Here is a 13,409-nt window from a genome sequence, read left to right on the forward strand (position 1 = left end):
GTTCTACAATGGTCTTGTGGTAGATCTTTTGCCAAGCGTGTCAGAGGTTACGGGTTCTGATCCGCACTCGTATAGTTTTTTTCTCTCTCATCCAAACCGAATATTTTCATCAGTGGTTACAGTCTATATCTAGCAGGGACACGTTTGTGTGCATTTTATGTTGTGATTTCACCGGAACAAATAGAGACTCTCCGCAACGGCGATATATTGAAGAGCGCGTCCGAGTGAAGACTGTGCACGCGTGTATCCATTCAAGTGATCGCAGTGGCAACGAGCGCTCAGCTTGATAAAAAAAATAATAAAAAAACGATTTAAGCGCTATATCTCTTATTTAGCAGTGAGCTAAATTAATGCTCTGCTATTTAACTGGGCCCGGTTGCACCAACTGTGCGTAAGTTACAACTTAGCCTAGTTTTGACATAAATGGGCACTAAAGGCCTCATTATGCTTCTGCGTCAACTCCATGGCGTAGCTACGCCGTCACTCCTACGGCGTCGTGGCCGTTTTATGGTTCTGCGTCAGGTTGAGTTGCATCGCGGTGCATCTGACCAATCACAGCCCTTGTGGTCTGCGTCGCCTCGACGTGTAGTTACAATTTTTTGGAGGTGCACATCGAACTACGGCGGAGGGGTTCGCGGCGACGCAGAGGGGTCTGCGGGGGTACGCCGTCGATTCGACGCAGAAGCATAAAACAGGCTTAAGATGCAACTTATGCACTACTAAATATTTTTGCATTGCACAATTAAACTTAGTTGAAGCTTAACTCTAGGTATAAACTAAATATTTACGGCAGCCTCCGATCAGGAGTAGCGGTTGGACTAAAATAGCAGGCAGACTGAACTGCATCATAAGCTCTTCTTTTACCTGACAGATTTCAATTCTTTAGACATATGATAATGCTGACATTTAAACTCGCCTACATTTTAAAAGAGTGAACATTTTGTGAATAGATTACTTTGTTAGCGGCTCATCAACACGAACCCGTCCTATAGCGCCGCTGTGTGCATCTGTCCCATCTGTCCGTGTTGTGCATGTCACATAAACTCAGTCATAATCAATAAATGTTATTTCTTATGTTTTTTTTGTATCATTACTTATTTATCCTTATTAATTCGTTTCAAATACAGTTTCTGAATGTAATTACATATAAAAACACTTATGCTACTCATGATTAAGTGTCGTATTTAAAGTAAACATATTTTACTGTTGTTAGAATGAAGGATAAACTGAAATTCATAGCATTTAAACAACTTCTGCTCACGTTTTTGAAGGCTGCTATTGGATCATCGAGACTAAACGTCATAGTATGCGACTACGCATTACTTTACGTAGAGCTCACGACCTACTAACTACGTTCTGCCTATAGCGGAATAAAGTACAGAGTTAGTTACAAACTAGCTAGTAGTTATTAAGCCTCTAGTGTGGACTTTACGTTCCAATTTTAAAAAATTACTTACGAAAAGCTGGTGCAACCCTACCCTGGAGATGTTTTATTCATTTGTACTATGTACATCCGTGCCTCAATGTTTCAAAAAGTCGTGGGGGACAATATCGATCCTGAGAAAAAGGGCTGGGGACATGTCCCATCCATCCAACGTGATCTCATGAGAATACGTGTGCATTTTTACGTTAAGTGTAGTTCTACCACACGTACATTTAATTACGTTTTATACAATTAGAAACGTATAATACTGACGTATTTACAGCACTAAAACGTCAAATATTTACGTATTGACAGTACAAAAACGTAAATTATTTACGTATGAACTCTTCCGACGTACAAATTCGTACGTATTCCTATTTATGGGTATTAAAATCGTGGTATTAATGTTTTCACTCTATTGCATTCAATTGTCTTATCAATTACGTTTTTCAGTCACAAAATGCATTTTACTCATTTAAGAAATAATAACATTTCACTCTGTCCGTGCCTCCTGCTGCAAACTCGGAGGACTAACGTTAGCCTACATGGCGTTAAACAAAACTACACTTTAAAACCTTAAAAATACTTTAATCGTTTAACCATTTCTTAATATAGCTTATTTACCGTGATACACAAAATGCGTTTTCTCCTATAGAACCATAATAAACCAAAACACAACAAATTCACAAAAGACATACATTTTATTAGCTTAATGTAATCCAAATCTTTAGAATCCATACGTTTGCAAGAAACAGATCCCAAATTCAGCCCTTTATCCCAGTAGCACCTCAATGCAGTACATGAGATCCACGGGGAGGAGTCGGATCAAGATCCAAGGGGTGGAGATGTGTAGGATTAGGGGCGGGTTTAGGGATTAGGGGTGGGTTTAGGGATCAGGGGGCGGAGATGGGTAGGTTTAGGTATATGTAAGGTGGGAGGAGTTGGATCTGGATCTGACTCCTCCCCGTGGATTTCATGTTCTGCAGTGAGAACCATCTCCTTTATCCAGCGATCTTCCATTCTCAGCAGCAACCGTGAACGTCAAATCCCGCGCTCGTGATGAATTCAAATTCAAAAATTGCACCCTCAAGAAGCGTTACGACATGTTTTACGGCAGGGATATCAAACGCTCATTGGCGCTCGCCTGCTTCGTCACAAATTGCGACATGCCGTGTTCCAGTCGGTGTGCTACATTTTAAATGAAGAAGCGCGCGCGCCTTCACAGTGTGAACCGAATCCGGATTAATATTTTAATGGATTAATAACATAAATTCTGCTCAGAGAGGACTGCGACTGCAACACATCATGATGTGAACGACTTTTAGTACCGGTTTTGACATTTTCGCACTAAATAAATTATTGTGATTATACTTTTTGTCTGTCTGCTATGTTTTTCTTCATAATTGTAGCCTACGTAGTTTTAAGGAATGGTTATGGGGGTTTAGGGGTAAATTAAGAGTAGGATTAGTGGCTCAAAATATATTTTAATGCTATATTGTTAATAAAACTGCCATTTCCCTACACATCTCTTTCCATTACAGTTTATCCTTTTTATGACCTGTATAAAATGGGTGTTTGGGTTTAGTAGTAGGGTTAAGGGATCTTCACTGGATCTAAATAAATCAATCTAACCATAGATGTGACCAGCGGTGGCTTTCTTAATCTATTTTTTTTTTAATTATCTTTTTTATTTTGAAAAAGCGTTTCCATTCTATTCGGGTTTTTTTTAGTTTATACTAAGTAAACAAGGACTGACATTTTTAAAATTAGGGTATAGGGTTACCAAAAATGTTCTCCGCACACGCACTGAAAGTCTCACTCCAGCCAAAGTCCCAAAGTTGACAACCCTGGGTTTGATATCAATTTTTGCCGCAACACTTACACTTAAAACATGCAAATACAGCGGTGTGCACTGTATATCATGTCATTATTAATAATAATAAATGAATAAATAAATGACTAGCATGCAGCGTCGTATTTTATGTTGTCAATTAGTAAGTCATGAAATTACCAAAAAGTACCAATAAATTACGTAACTGGTACATCATGTGTTACTGGGAAGGATCTGCATGCAGGAATGATGTTCATTCTATTCATCAGAAGCAGTTTCCATATGTTTCATTAATAGTTCATGCTAGTATTGTGTATTTACTGTTGTTTCCGTTTCCCCAAAATGCATACAACACTCAATAAACACACACACACACACACACACACACGCACGCACGCACGCACGCACGCACACACACACACACACACACACACAGACAGACAGTCGCAGCTTAATGACCATGGTAAAATGTCTGAGTTGAGAACCACTGATCAAAACTAACTTTAGCTGGACAATAACTTTATTCTAGAGCTGCTGTAAAGCCAAAACAATCTGTTACTTTAATCCTTTTATCACTGTAAAGCTGCTTTGAAACAATCTAAAGTATATTGTTTACAGTAAAGCGTTATATAAATAAAGGTGACTTGACTGATCTAGTTTAATTTAGTGTAGGGCTGGGCGATATGGAGCAAAAAATATATCTCTATATATTTTGCTATATCTCGATATACGATATATATCTCGATATCTTTACAGGAAAAACAACCCCCCAAAAACTACTGCGAAAACAAATATGCCAAATACCACAGTCTTTTTTTTTTTTTTTTTTGAAGTGCAAAGAGGTAGGCATTACACGTAGGAACAAAGTGCTTCCGCGACATTTAAAAAAAAAATCCCTGTATACAAAAATAATAATTTAACTGTAAAATAAAGGAAGATACATATTGCCTTCTTTTCATTCAAAAATGAAACAACTCTATTCATGATAGGCAGTGCATAGGAACAAAGTGCTTCTGCAACATTTAAGATGTCCCTGATTACATAATAATTTAACTGTAAAATAAAAGAAATAATACATATTGCTGCCTTTTCGTTCAAAAATAAAACAACTCAACCTCATTGCATTAACTCTGTTGTAGCCATCAACAAATAGCCAAAAAACAAGTTCGTGTAACTCTTTTACATTTTAATATTTTGAGCAAGGAATACCAATCTGTCTACTGTGTCAGGGTTAAGTGTAGCCCTTTGACAAGTAACTATATTTCCACTGCAGCTGAAGATCCTTTCAGAAGGACTGCTAGTGGCAGGCACACAGAGGTACTTTTTTGCTAGGGTGCTCAGTGCTGGATAGGCAACCTCATGTTCCTACCACCATTGTAGTGGGTCTGCCTCACTCTCCAAACATACAGACTGTAAATAGCTTGACAACTCATTCTCAATGGACTCGCGAGGTGTGAATGAAGAAGTGTAAGGGGTTGCGTCTTGGACAAAAAAACTGGCTAGAGTTTTTTTCTTTTTAGCAATGGGGGGCAAAGGATCTGCTATGGCACTCTCTTGTGCGGACTGAGGCCCCATCCACACTACTACGTTTTAGTTTAGAAACGCAGACCTTTTGCTACGTTTGCACCTCCCGCTCACACTAAAATGGCAAAAACGAAGACCTAAAACGGAGAAGTTTAGAAACGCTGCCGACCCCGTTTTGCGTTTTGAATCTCCGGAGAGCGTTTTAGTGTAGACGGTTCAAAACGGAGGACTTTAGAAACGATGACGCAGAGGCTCACGCTCGGCTCTCTGATTGGGTGTCATACAACGGAAGAAAACATACAACAACAGCCTGGACTAGCAGTTACGTTAGTGCAAGTAAATTCTGAATTTTACAATGCTATACTGCCTACATGCGTTGGAGGCAAGCTATTATTCGAGCGATCCGTGACAATTCCCGTGTGCAGAGGCGATATCGACCGCACATGGAGCGTCGGTTTTGGGTTAAGCCGGGAACTACCAGCGCATGGTGGGATAATTTTATCAATGAAGTTGTGGTTCCTGAGAAATGGTCCGAAAACTTTCAAATGTCCAGATCGGCAGTTATCAACCTTGGCGAAATCTGAGGAATAGTTAATCTGATTCCTGTTTACACCGGCACGCGCATGCTCAGTGTAGGTGAATGGTGACGTGATCCGCGTTTTCAGTCGTTTTAATGTGGACGGAGATCAACTCTAATACGCAGCTAAAACGCTGGTGTGGACGGAGATCGTATTCGTTTTAATTCTCCGTTTCCAAACTAAAACGCAGTAGTGTGGATGAGGCCTGAGGCACAGCTTTGTCAACACCTGCAGAGCTCCCCTGATCACCTAGCAAACTCTGTGCTTCACAGATGACCCTCTCTTTCAATGCAACCATTTTCCCACTGCTGACATATTTCCCCCGAAACCGTGGGTCTATAAAGGAAGCCATGTCCAGAAAGTCACTGGTAGAGGGCTCTGAATACTTTTCATTTAAGTAAGTCAAGGTGGTGTGTTTGATGGACTTTGTTAGCTCACTGTCACCTTCCTCAGGAGCAAGGAGGCTGCTGTTAAAGAGGTGGAGCACAGGTCTTACGTATGAGAGTGTCACATACTCCTCGCCTGACAAAGCGTCAGTGAAGTTGTGCAGGGGCTTCAGTGCTCTTTGGATGGCCTCTAGCACCTCTATGTCTTGCCAGGTAAGAACCAGAGGTCTTGTTTTCTTGTCAGCAGACAGGACTTTGGCAAGAGCCCTTTCCTGCTCAAGGACGCGTTCTACCATTTGTAGACGTGATCCCCACCGTGTGGTCGACTCCGTACTGAGCTGATGAGCTGGTAAATTCATCTGTGCCTGGACTTCGGCCAGCTCCCTCCGCTTTTTCCAGCTGTAGGAGAATGCGCTCACAGTTTTCTTACATAGAGCAATGGCCCGTGTGATACGAGGGTCTTGCATTCCATGACCTGTAAAAAATAAAATAAATTGTTTTTAAATGTAGTTTAATAGCTCAAGCCATGAATTATCTCTTAATTTTGTTTGTAATGTATAGTTTCTTTTTAATTTGTAATAAAGTTATTATTTTGACATTGTACTTTTTAATTATTCTGCAATACACTGTTTTTTTAAAAAGACCAGATTATTTGCCACACCCCCTTCCACTCAACCAAACATTTCACACCCAGGCAGTCCCAAGCAGACTAACCTACATGTACACACAAACACACACACACGTAGAAACGCGTTAAGTCTCGCTCCCACTTTTTTTTGTCCACAATAGTTTTAAAACCCTACTATTTCTGCTATTTCACTACCAAGGGGGCAATATCTGTGTTGCATATACATATTGGCATCAAATTATGGCAGCTAAAACTACAAAACAAAGCAGAAAGGATCAGAAAGCCGAGGCGAGTGGAGACGACGGCAAAGAGGTTAACATGGCAGCCATCGCTAGCCTTCTTGAGGAACACCGGGTCGCTCTATCTGCAGACTTTAATACTGCCGTTTCAAGACTCGAGGTAAAGCTAGACCAAATTCAAGCTGCCGTGACGGACCACGCTTCGAAGATAGCTTCGCTCGAGACACACGTTAATGCACAGTATGAGCGCGTGCAAGCCTTGGAAACGACTTGTGCTACCCTAACAGAGAGCAACGCTAAATTGCTATCCAAAGTCGTGGATCTCGAGTCACGTAGCCGGCGTAATAACATAAGAATTATTGGACTACCCGAATCCATTGAAGGGCCCCGACCATCTATCTTCTTCTCAGAACTACTTGCGGAAGTATTTGGGGACGGAGTACTGGAATCCCCGCCGGAATGTGATAGAGCACACCGGTCGCTGGCTGATAAACCGAGGCCGGGGCAGAGGCCCAGACCTGTTATCATTCGGCTACATAAATTCCAACAAAAGGAAAAGATCATCCGTGAGGCCAGAGCGAAGAGGGGAAAGCTTAATTACCGCGGCACACCTATTTCCATTTACGAAGACTATGCGCCGGAGGTGATGGAACAACGCTCCAAGTACAGAGAGGTGCTATCTGAACTGTACAATCTCGGCTTAAAACCAGCGCTGTTGTTTCCGGCTAGGCTTACTAACGTAACGAGGGATGGTGATAGGAGAAGATTTGCATCAGTCACTGAAGCCAAGGACTACATCGCATCTATTCGTCCTGCAGTGGTCTAAACTCGAAGTTGACTTTTGGAGTAACTCAGGGCTGGATCGACTGACTCAAGAAGCGGTATTCGTTAAATGCTTGGATTTTCACACTGAGATGTGCGTATTATACATAATGTTTGGTTGTTATATATGAAAGTGGTTACTCTAGATCTATAACGTTAGATGTCTTTTATTTAGCATTATGGAGGCATTGTTTTGTATACACCCTTGTGTCCACTTAGTTCAGTGATTTAGTTCATGTAGATCAATGTACACTTACAGGCGTACCAAATTATTATTATTATTTGTTAATTTATTTATTCATTTTTCTCTTTTCCCTGCGTTAGGCCTGGTGCTTGTGGTTATTATACACATTTTGTTTTAACAATTTTTTTTGGTCAGTCCATTAGACACAGACTAAGGTGTCTGTGAGTGTGTTTTTTTTTTTTTTTTTTTTTTAAGCTACACACCCAGTGCCTGTGAGACTAGTTTTACAGCTGTAGTGCCTACAGTTTGTGTGTGATGCACATTGTATGACAGGCAGTACTTGGTTATTACACTTGTTTTCTTTGGATTCATTTTGTTTGGTTCTTAAATCACAGGCTGGAATAAATACTAGTGTTATCCTAAATGGATTTGTGTTTTGCGCCTTCTATTGCATCACGCTTATTCTTTGCTCGTAAGAATTTGCAGTGATGCTTATAGTAGTGGCGCTTATAGTATGTGCCTATTCGAATATATATGACTGGGTTGGACTGTGATCCATTCGTTGTTCACTTTAAATTTTCATTACAAAAGGGGGGCTTGACATTCAAAGGTGGTGGGAATGAGACGGTGGAAGTCTTGTATCGCTGTAAAGCGTTGAGCCGTGTTGCTCGGACAATGTTCGTGTTTTGGGGGAATGTTTCTGATGAGGTCACAAATAAGAATTTTTTTTTTTTTTTTTCTGTCTCCTTTTCCTCTCTCTCCCCGTTGCAGAAGGCCATGCAGTTCCAGTTACTACAATATGCATCGTTCTAGATGGCTATTGATACGTCAAGAATGAGTAAAGGTGTGCGCCTGATTTCATGGAACACCAAAGGAATGAATAAGGCCATTAAGATTGGTAAGGTAATGATGCAGCTGAAACATTTGAAGGGGGATATTATATTTTTACAGGAAACGCATCTTAAAACATCAGATATCCAAAGAATCAAAAAGCCTTGGATGAGTCATGTGTTTCACTCGAAATTCTCGGCCAAAGCTAGGGGGGCTGCTATTATTATTGCCAAGAATATATTGTTTGAGCCAGCACATATTATTGAGGATGTCAATGGCCGTTATGTCATAGTATCAGGCTTGTTACAGAACCTTTCAGTAGTCCTAGTCTCTATTTATACTCCCTACTGGGACGATGCCCAATTCTTCATCAACGTCTTTGCTAAAATCCCAAATAGCGATAATCATCATATACTGATAAGAGGCGACTTTAACCTAGTGCAAGACACAATTCTCGACAGGTCGTCTTCCAAGCAAATTAATCTATCTAATTCTGCTAAAGTAGTTTTTAATTGCTTTAATTGGACCCCTGGAGGTTTAAAAATCCCCAGAGTAAAGTTTTCTCTTTTTTTTCTCCGCCACACCAAACCTTTTCCCGGATTGACTTTTTCCTGATTGATAATAATTGGTTCCATCTGGTTACCGCTAGTGGCTATCACCCCATAGTTGTTTCGGACCATGCCCCCACCTCACTTGATATTAATCTTCCTCTTAGTGCTATCTCCCCATCACTTTGGAAATTTAGTTCCCATTTATTGGCGCAACATGAGTTTGAGAACTTTGTGGCCACTCAAATTAGTAATTACATTGAATTCAATGATACCCCTGAGGTCAACAGTGGATTCTTATGGGAAGCCCTTAAAGCCTTTGTTCGAGGTCAGATTATTTCCTTCACTTCGTACATGCGTAAGGCTGAAAGGACTAAAAGGCAGGATATCTTAGACAAACTCCTCAATCTTGATGAAACTTACACCGTCTCTCCCTCACCTGCTCTTTACAAAAAACGACTTCTGCTACAATCACAATATGATTGCCTGATGACTCATATTGTAGAGAGACAACTGCAGCAATCCAAGCAACGTTTTTTCGAACATGGCGATAAGGCGGGTAGACTACTAGCCCAACAGGCCCGTGCGGCCAGTGCCTCTAGACTAATTCCAAGAGTTATGTCCCCTCGTGGTAATCTTACTTCAGACCCAGCTGAAATCAACAGAGTTTTTTTAGACTTTTACATTAACCTTTATACCACTGAGCAGTCTTCAGCTTCGATATTGTCCCCCAATCCCTTAGATTCTTTAATATTTCCTAGAATTGATGAAGATTGGGCTAAGAAATTGGGCAGCCCCATTTCCCCCCAAGAAGTCAAAGAAGCGATTAACTCGATGCAAAATAAGAAATCCCCAGGCCCCGATGGGTTTACAGTTGAATTCTACAAGGCATATTCTAATTTATTAGTACCAATTTTAGTGAGGATGTACAATAATTCATTTCAAGAAGGCCAACTCCCATCGACGCTGTATATGGCTTCTATATCCTTGCTCTTGAAGAAAGACAGGGACCCCACTTCTTGCGGTAGCTACAGACCGATTTCTCTGTTAAATGTAGACTGCAAGATACTAGCCAAAATTCTGTCTCTCCGCCTCCAAAATGTAATGCCATCCATAATTTCATTAGATAAAACAGGGTTTACATTGGATAGGCATTCCTTCTTCAATACTCGGAGACTACTTGACATTATTTTCTCTCCCCCATCTAATACCCCTGAAGTCATAGTTTCATTGGATGCGGAGAAAGCTTTCGATAGGGTCGAGTGGGACTACCTGTTCTCTGTGTTAGGAAAATTCGGGTTTGACTCTAAACTCATTTCTTGGATACGGCTTTTGTATGCTCTCCCGTCTGCATCGGTGTGTACCAACGGTGTTCGATCGCCACCCTTTTTAGTTCAGCGGGGGACACGTCAAGGCTGCCCGCTCTCGCCTTTGTTATTTAATATAGCTATTGAGCCGTTGGCCATCAGGCTTCGAAGTCATGATGCATTTAAAGGCATCACACGCCATGGCTTGGTCCATAAACTTTCCCTCTATGCAGACGATTTGTTATTATACGTCTCCGACCCCATAGCTTCTTTCCCCCCTATATTATCTGTTCTAGAACAGTTTGGCTGCCTATCAGGGTACAAGTTAAACCTTCAAAAAAGCGAGTTATTTTTTGTTAACCAATTGGCTAAATTTCTTCCTCTTTCTTCATTCCCCTTTAAGTTAGCCTTGGATGGGTTTAAATATCTGGGGATATTTATCATCGGTTCGCTCAAAGACTTGTTTCTTAAGAACTTTACACCACTTTTTGAAAAATGTAAGTCAGAGATGGCTAAGTGGAGTTCCCTTTCCCTTTCTGAAATAGGTCGTGCAAACCTTATTAAAATGGTTATCCTGCCGAAGTTTTTGTATCTTTTCCAACATCTTCCAGTTTGCATTAATAAATCCTTTTTCACTAATTTAGATCAGCAATTGAATGGATTCCTTTGGAATAACAAACCGGCTCGCAGGAAGTCAGTTCTTCAGCTTCCCAAATCTGAAGGGGGTTTAGCCCTGCCAAATTTTCGATACTACTTTTGGGCATGTAACATTCTTAAATTACTATATTGGGTTGGCCTTAAAAGTTGTGCCCTCTAGTCTGCCCTGGGTGCATATAGAGATATCTTCCTCTCGTTATTTACTTTCTAACATCTGCTCCCAGGGGTACACAAAATCTCGAGCAATCCAATAGTTATTAATACTATTAAGATTTGGCATCAATTCAGGAAACAATTTGGTCTACATAGAGCATCGATTCATATACCAATTTCAAATAATCACTTATTTTCCCCGTCTCTTGCAGACAGCTTCTTTGATATTTGGGCAGCTAAGGGTCTCTCTACTCTAAACTACTTGTATGAAAATGAAGTCTTCTCCTCTTTCTCTTCTTTATCAGCTAAATTTAACCTTCCTAATAGTCATCTTTTTCGTTTTTTTTTCAAGTGAGGCACTTTATTCAAAAGTTATTTCCCCATTTTCCCAATCGTCCACCCGAATCAGAAATTGACTCAATTCTCACCTTCGACTCTGGTCAAAGACGATCGATTTCAATAATTGATGGTAAAATATACTCCTTAACCCCTTCTCCGATTAACTCCCTTAAGCTAAGATTTGGAAGCAAGATTTGGGCATTGACATTTCCGATGACCAGTGGAAAAACATCCTCAGTTTAGTTCACTCTTCATCTATTTGTGCTAGACATGCCCTAATACAATGTAAAGTGGTGCCTGTAACAGATGCAGACCATCCCCAGTCGATCATCTTCACATGTTCTGGTCATGCCCGGTGCTATCAGACTATTGGTCCGACATTTTCAGAACTCTCTCACAGGCTCTCAATTACACTTTTATCCCTAATTCCTTAACTGTCCTGTTCGGCCTTTCCCCAATCAGAGGTATACCAGCTACAGCGCACTGCGTCATTGCCTTTACTACTTTGCTAGCCAGGCGTGCCATCCTCCTTAAATGGAAGCATTCTTCTCCTCCATCACATGATGATTGGATAAGAGAGGTATTGCAATGCATCCACCTTGAAAAAATTAGACACTCTCTTAAAGGTTCGCTGAGATCATTTCATAAAACTTGGAGCCCTGTACTGACTACACAGCAAAATCTGTAGTGTTAATTTGAGTTAAATTCCCAGTGTAAATTATTCCGAGTGAATGGGTGTTGATTTGTGTGTTATTTTAACACTTGCAGTGCTGAAAAAGCTCTGTGGGGGGCGTCATTTCAAGGAGTCAGGAGCATACACTAATTTTGAGTTACTTTCCACATCCGGTTTTTTCGCGCTCATTGACGAGCGGGAGAATCACTCGTCTCTTCACTACACCTACCGATTGGGATATTCGGCTTAAAAGGTACCACATTTATCAACTTATAAAGGCTGTTAACGTTAGTCGGTATTTAAACCATGTTTTAACGTTAAGTGGAGTGTGATGCAGTCGATTTGCAAACGTGTGGATTAAGTTAACGTATGGTGGGGGTTGTCGTCGGTTTATTTTTTTAAATTAATGTTAGGTGATGGTAGAGAGAACATTGTGTGAGAGAACGTGTGTGAGAGGACATTTCTGTTAGGAATATTCGGTTAGAAGGGTGAGAACCACATTTATCATTTTATAGAATGTTAGTCTTAACGTTTGCAAATCGACAGTCAAATTAGGCTAGTTCAGCAACTGAAAAACTGTAAAATTACGCCAGCGCGTTTTAATATAACGTTAACAACTTGTGCTTAACAGTGTTTGTAACGTTACATTTAAGAAAACCACTGTATGTTCAGTGTGCTTATAGTAACGTTTAATCAAAGTCATTTTATGTGGCGTCGTCGTTAGGTTCAAAATGCGTTGCATGTCTGCGTGCAGGGAAAATTAAAATTTTTCGTCGGCGCCAACATTTGTGCTGCTTCCAGCGCCAACGTTATTTGAGGTTCAGATTTAACTGTTTTTTTAATTGCAATAAACTGATAAAACTAAGCCGAAATACAAACATCGTGATGAAGATTTGTAAAACGTTTGAATTCGAACTACGGTAGCCTATATCAGGTCCATCCGCAAGACAACAAGCAAACAACTTTTAAAATGTTTGTTCTCTAAATAGAGTTTTGGGCTATGGTGGATGCATGCAAGTGGTAATCATGAACCCAAAATAAACTAATTCTGCCGTGATTTACTTTCTTAAATGGGTAAAACGTATGCCGAAGCCGCAACATCATGATCCAGATGAAAAATAAAATCAGGTCTGTTCGCAAAATGACAAGGAAACAACTTTTAATAATGCTTGGTTTCTGAATGAAGTTCAAAAAAGTTGCCAGGGCATCATGTGTCAAACCAGAATATTTTTTTAATTTGTTTCATTGCATATTATAATAGCAATTTTCACTGCTTGTTTGCCACT

At 40.4% G+C, this 13,409-nt stretch overlaps 2 protein-coding genes across 2 annotated transcripts in view; both read left to right on the forward strand.

Annotated features, from left to right (window-relative positions):
• The window catches only part of LOC143715491 (uncharacterized), a 659,702-nt gene that overhangs the window by 354,935 nt on the left and 291,358 nt on the right, over window positions 1–13,409 (forward strand). The gene's annotated exons all lie outside the window — the stretch shown is intronic.
• The window catches only part of LOC143715483 (uncharacterized), a 349,601-nt gene that overhangs the window by 320,204 nt on the left and 15,988 nt on the right, over window positions 1–13,409 (forward strand). The gene's annotated exons all lie outside the window — the stretch shown is intronic.

Source organism: Siphateles boraxobius, unplaced genomic scaffold, assembly GCF_051911475.1.
Source record: "Siphateles boraxobius isolate OS27281-9 unplaced genomic scaffold, OSU_SipBor_1 6, whole genome shotgun sequence".
Classification (NCBI taxonomy): Eukaryota; Metazoa; Chordata; class Actinopteri; order Cypriniformes; family Leuciscidae; genus Siphateles; species Siphateles boraxobius.